Below are 6180 nucleotides of genomic sequence, written 5' to 3' on the forward strand. Positions count from 1 at the left end.
TGAATCCCTGAGGGGCTGATCATGAAAATTAGTAACATTATTAAAACCACCAGGACAGGCCTTGCTGGTCTTACCTCCTTGCCTTTTCTTGGTGGAGAAAAAAAAATTCTAAATCAGGGAAGCACTGGAAGTATAACATAATTAGATTTCAGAGAAACATTTGACAAAGAATCTCAAGGAATATTTAGGATCACCAAGGAAGAAAATGGGTCATACTCTACAGGGTCAGCAGGTCCTTGATGAGTGACTGGGCACCTCGCACCATGCCTTGAAGGTTATCTTCCAAGCTGTATCAAGGTCATTCTCTATATCTAGGCAGGTGCCTACCATACAGACAAAGTTATGGGTGCTTGAAAACCTCAAGGATCAGGTGAAGTCCTAGCTTCCCTCTGATTCAGATAAGGGTGTGGTTCCAGATTTTCCCTGAGGATGTGTGTTCCAGAGAGCCCTGTGCCCATAGACCTATAAGAGGTAAGGTCCAAGAGAAACTCTGGTGGAAGGGAGAACATTCACTGGGATATGCAAGAGTGGAGCATGTTAGGTTTCTTCCAGTCTACCCCTAGATGAACTTTTCTGGGACTGTAAGTCAACAGCCTCAGAATTAATCTTGTAACAGACAGGGGTATCTCAAAGATACATAACTAAGGATGTATGTTTGTGAGTGTCCATGTCTATAAGAGCATGGGGGTCAAAGAGAGGGGCTGCTTCACTGTTCGCAACTGTATGTATGACATGACTTCTACCAGATGGTGAGGGCTCACCAGCTCACACTGTGCCATAAGTTTCCATCACTCATCTCAAAGGTGGAATATGGGACTTAATTTTGCTAAACAAGGAAATAATCTTCACCACATTTCTACGTCTTCTTTTCTTGAAAGGTCTCTCTGACCCTGATTGCAATTCTGTCTAACCCTCCAAGATTATGCCGCTACATGAAATGACTTTGGGTATTATCTTCCTTTCTCAGGCTGGAGTCAGGGTCCTGGAGAACTTCTTTCTCTCTTTTTCCATCTTCACTTTGTTCACCAGACAGAGACCAAGACCCATGGACCCCATTCTGACTCAACTGACTTTGGCCAATGCCATATTGCTTCTCTCCCATGGAATGCCAATGGAAATATTGTATTTCAGGAAACAATATTACCTGGGAAATGCTGGGTGTAAAATTGTATTTTTCCTTCGACGGGTTTTGGGGACTTTCCATGAATTACACCTGCCTTTTGAGCATCTTTCAAGCAGTCATCATCAGCCCTAACAGCTCTAGGCTGGCCAAAATCAAAGTCAGAAGTCTAAATTGTATCACATATTCCTGCCTCTTCAGGTGGATCCTCAACGTAATCGTAGAGATTAAAGGGACAGCATGTGTCACAGGCTCAAGAAACAGCAACCACAGGCACAAAGGGGAAGCTGATCTCCTGTATTGCTACTGGGAACATGTGCTTCCACAGTTTGTCACCCTCTCCTCCCTGCGGGATGTTTTGCTGGTGGGAAGCATGGTCTGGGCCAGTAGCTACATGGTGTTTCTCCTTTACAGACACCATCAGAGAGCCCAGTACATTCACAGCACCAGCCTTTCCCTAAAGATGTCCCCAGACATCAGGGCCACCCACACCATCCTGATGCTGGTGGGCACCTTTATTTTTGCATATTGTGTCAGTTGTAGCTTTGTGCTCTATAAAGTATATGTTATTCCAACCGATTTCTGGGTGATGAACGTGACTACACTCATTACATTATGTTTCCCAACCATCTGCCCTTTGTTGCTGATTCACAGAGATACCAAAATCTCCAGGTCCTGCTACACTTTTTGATGGAGTCAATGTCTATATTTAAAAGTCATCTCCATGGATTCATCTTCTTCATACAGAATCCTTAGTAAAGACTTGTGAGAAAATCCCTGTACAGCAAAAGTTTAGCAAAATTGGTGAGAATCTGTAGTTGGTGAAGAGGATATCCTTTCCTGATTCTGACCTGGAAGGGGAAGTGGGCAAGGGTGAGTCCTGGGGCCACTGATGTCATGAACTGTGCAACTGAAATCAATGATCTACTTTACTAAGTCTTCACAGTAACTCTCCTGCCTCTATGTTTCATTGTAGGTCAGGTTTTTCAGTGATAAACCCAGTGACCTGTAATCGCAAATCCTGGATTTGGAAGTTTGTTCAAACTTGGACCAGTTAAGACCTAGTGAAGCCCCTAGTCCCTGGGACTTTGATAAACTTTTCATGATATTTTCCACTTGGTTACACTACTTTGGACTTCCTTATCATCCCCACAGAAATTTCTTCCTCTTACCAGATCAAGTCAGAAATGATAGGACACCGAATTGGTACTCTCTATCATTGGAAGCCTCTGAATGGGCAGGGCGTGGGGGAGAGGGTAACATCCATGTAAGGTCAACCGTGTGTCATTTCCCATCTTGCGCACTCCTTTGAACTTCATCATGCTCCCCTTTGCCCTCTCATACATTTCTCCCATGTACCCATTTTCAGCTTCCTTTTATGTGCTGTTTTACATGATTATATGGTAGCTCCTTGAGGATAGGGAATGACTTATTTTCCCCATATATGTGTACCTAGTGCTTAGTATCATGCCTAGTACATAGAAAGTATTTAATAAAGGTTTATGCACTGACCAAATGAAAGAATGACACCACTATTAAAGTTTGAAGGTTAAAAGAAAGCATTAGGGTATCTTATTGAATTTTCAAGCAGTCCTTCTCTGGTGCCTTATTTCACATAAGGTAATTGCAAATTCCTTAGCACAGTGCCTAAGAAATAGCAACAGATATATAAAAGTTACCTGCTATACATGTGCTGATGAATGAAGGTGGAGAAGATCATGCAAATGTTTTGACTGAGTCCACTATAAATATATGTTACACAATTACCTCAACTGGGCTCTCACTGCTGATTGGTAATCCTTATTAACTCATCAAGTCACTATCCTACTCTCCACAGCTGCTATTAAAAACCTTTCCATTCCTCCTCAAAGTTCCCATGGTTGTCCCTCTTCCTACACTCATTTAGCTGAGAACTATGCTTCATATTTTGCAGGGAAATAAATAGAACATTTACCATGAATTCCCTCTTCTCCCCTCCCCCCATCTCCTATCACTGAGGTGCCTTGCCCCATTCTCTCTTCCTCCAACCCTGTCTCATAGGATGAAGCAGCCTTACTCCTTGCAAGGCTAACAACTCTATTTCTTCAAGACATCCTATATTATCTCATGTCCTCCAACACATTTCTCCCTCTGGCATCTCTACACTTTTGCTTATTTTTCAATCTCTCCCTGTCTACTGGTTAAGAACATACCCATGTCTCCCTGTACTGAAAAAATATCATCCTGTGTCTCATCTGCCCTTTGTAACTCAACTCCTTGAAAGGCCTGTCCGCAACTTTCTCTCCTCTCACTCTCTTCTCACCTCCTTACAACCTGCTTTCTGATCTTGTCTTTCCATCTATCCTGCTCTTTCTAAAGTCACCAGTGATCCCTTAGTTGCCAAATCTAATGGGCTTTTCTCAGTTCTTATTATCCTTGACCTTCACCACTGCTGATCACTCTCTCCCTCTGGACAATCTCTCTAGTTTTGTAGGACAATCTTTTCTACTTCTCCTCCTTCCTCTGTGAATGCTCTTTCTCTGACTCCTTTGCTGGGTCCTCTTCCACCATGTGCCATGTAATCCTACATGTCCCTCAGGCAGCTTCTTGAACCTTCTCTTCTCCCTCTATACATAACTTGGTATGAGCTCTTGGTGCCATACAGCAAATGCTGGGGTGCCAAATGTGGTGCTGAAAGCAGGGCTTATAGCATACTAAGGCAGAAGGAATGGCCAACCTGCAAGTGAGAGGTATTAGGTAGGGGGAGTGGCCAATCTGCAGGTGAGAGGGGTTAGGGATCACCAGATTAGTTGTTTTGCATAATGAGAAAAAATCATAAAGAGAGTTTGGGAATCTCTAGAGGGGAGAGTTTGGGAGAAGTAGGAAATAAGCAGAGGTTGAAGTGATAATGTCTGGTCAGCCCCAGGCAATTCATTGGCCAGTTCTCAGTCAACTGTGTTCCTCAAATGTCTTCTGGGTTCTGCTCATTTTTCTCTGCATTGTTTTCTGTATCTTTCCATCTTGTTCTAAGTTCTCTTCTTATAGCACAATAGTATTCTATGACAATCGGGTACCACAACTTGTTCAGCCATTCCCCAATTACAGGGATTCCCCACAATTTCCACTGTTTTGCCATGTTAAAAGAGAGCTGCCAGAAATATTTTACGACATATAGGTTCTTTTGCATTTTTCCCTGATCCCTGTGAGAAACAGACTTAGTGGTGGTATTGCTGGTTCAAAAGGTATAGGTAGTTAAATAACTCTTCTGGCATCTTTCCAGGTTGCTCTTTGAAATGAGTGGTTCCATTCACAGTTCCAGCAACAATGAATTAGTATCCCAATTTTCCCCTTCTCCTCCAACATCTGTGGTTTTCCCACATACACCCCTACAAAATCATTTTGAACCCCTAAGACTTGAGAAAGGCCTAAAACATGAATTGGCCAGTCAGGAAGGACATGTTAGCCCACACTGAATTTAACCTACCATAATGCTTTGGATGCTCTGGCATAACAGACACTCTTTACTCTCTGAGTGAACTCAAAATGCCCTTTTCTGTGTCTGCAAGTAAAAAGCCAGATGAAGCTGACCAGGAACATTCTTTTGTTTATGACTACCAAGGACAAGGTGCCTTGAACCAGACACTGCTTTGAATAGTGGAACTTTTCTTATCTTGGTATTTTATGTGCATAGGCTATGTCATATTGTATCATGTCATGTTAATGATTGATGAAACATGGATACCTTGGATCTATAATTTCAACTGACACTTTCACACTTCACCTATCTCATTGCTTTTACTGTGTGTCCAGTTAAGGAACTACTTTCTCATATCATGGTTACCACACATGCAGACTACAATTTTGGCTGACACAGGCATCCTGAGCTAGGAAGAAAGGGAGGGTGAGAGGGAATTGCTCTGAAGACAGAAGGTCCCTTTTGTCTGTCCATCTTTGGGCTCATTTTCCTCCATAAGCTCCCATGCATATCTCAATATGTGTGTTGAGACAAACAGACACTCACGTGAAACTTTCTAAGAATAAATGTAGTAATGGCTGATGCCCATCAAACATTTTAGAAAATCTGATAAGTGTAAATGTAATCTCAAAACTGTTTTTGTATTTCTCTAATTGATAATGATTTAGAATATTGTTTTCATAGGACTAGAAATTATCTTAATTTCTTCAATGAAAAACTGCATGTTCATATTTTTTGACCATTTAACAATTGGGAACGACTGTCATCCTTGCAGATTTTACTAAGTTCTTGTATGTTTGAGATATGAGGCCCTTACATGAGAAATTTTGCACAAAATTTTCCCACAATTTTCTGCTTTCCCTTGTGAGCACTTCTCCAAACCATGTGGAGTCCCCCAACACCTGAGAAAAAGCTAAAACCAGCATTGGCCAATCAGAAGAAAAACACTTTTGTTCATTCTGAGCTTAATCTACCATAATGCTTTGTATGCTCTGGCATAACTGACATGCGTTGTTTTGCTGTCTGAGTAAACTCAAAATTCCCCTTCCTATGGTAGCAACCTCAAGAGCAGGTGAAGCTCACCAGGAGGATTCCTCTTTTTATGGCTGTCCAGGACAGGATGCATTGAGCCAGACACTGTCTTCAACAATGGGACTTTTTCTTATCTTGGTTTTTGTAGACACATGTTATGATATATATATATATATATATGTATACATATACATATGTATATGCATATGTGTACAGTATATGTATATGTATATAGTTATATTAATAATAAAAGAAACAAAGACATCCTGGATTTACAATTTCAATTGGAACTTTGACATTTTCTTATCTTATTGTGTTTATAATCTATCCACTTAAGAAATTTTCTTCTCATATTATGGTTGACACACATGGAAACTATAATTTTGACTGATACAGGCATCCTGAGTCAGGAAGGGATGGAGGGGTGACAGGGAATTGTTCTGAAGATAGAAGGTCCCCTTTGTCTATCTGTCCTTGGTTTCACTTTCCCCCATCAGCTCCCCTGCATGTCTCTATATGCATGTTCCACCACCTGTGAGAGAAATAAACATGAACATGGAGCCTACTTCTGTTT

At 41.4% G+C, this 6180-nt stretch overlaps 1 pseudogene; it reads left to right on the forward strand.

Annotated features, from left to right (window-relative positions):
- The first annotated feature begins 922 nt into the window (after positions 1 to 922).
- LOC140504566 (vomeronasal type-1 receptor 1-like) lies at positions 923 to 1811 on the forward strand (annotated as a pseudogene).
- Positions 1812 to 6180: the final 4369 nt, after the last annotated feature.

This window comes from Notamacropus eugenii, chromosome 5 (genome assembly GCF_028372415.1).
Source record: "Notamacropus eugenii isolate mMacEug1 chromosome 5, mMacEug1.pri_v2, whole genome shotgun sequence".
Lineage (NCBI taxonomy): Eukaryota > Metazoa > Chordata > Mammalia > Diprotodontia > Macropodidae > Notamacropus > Notamacropus eugenii.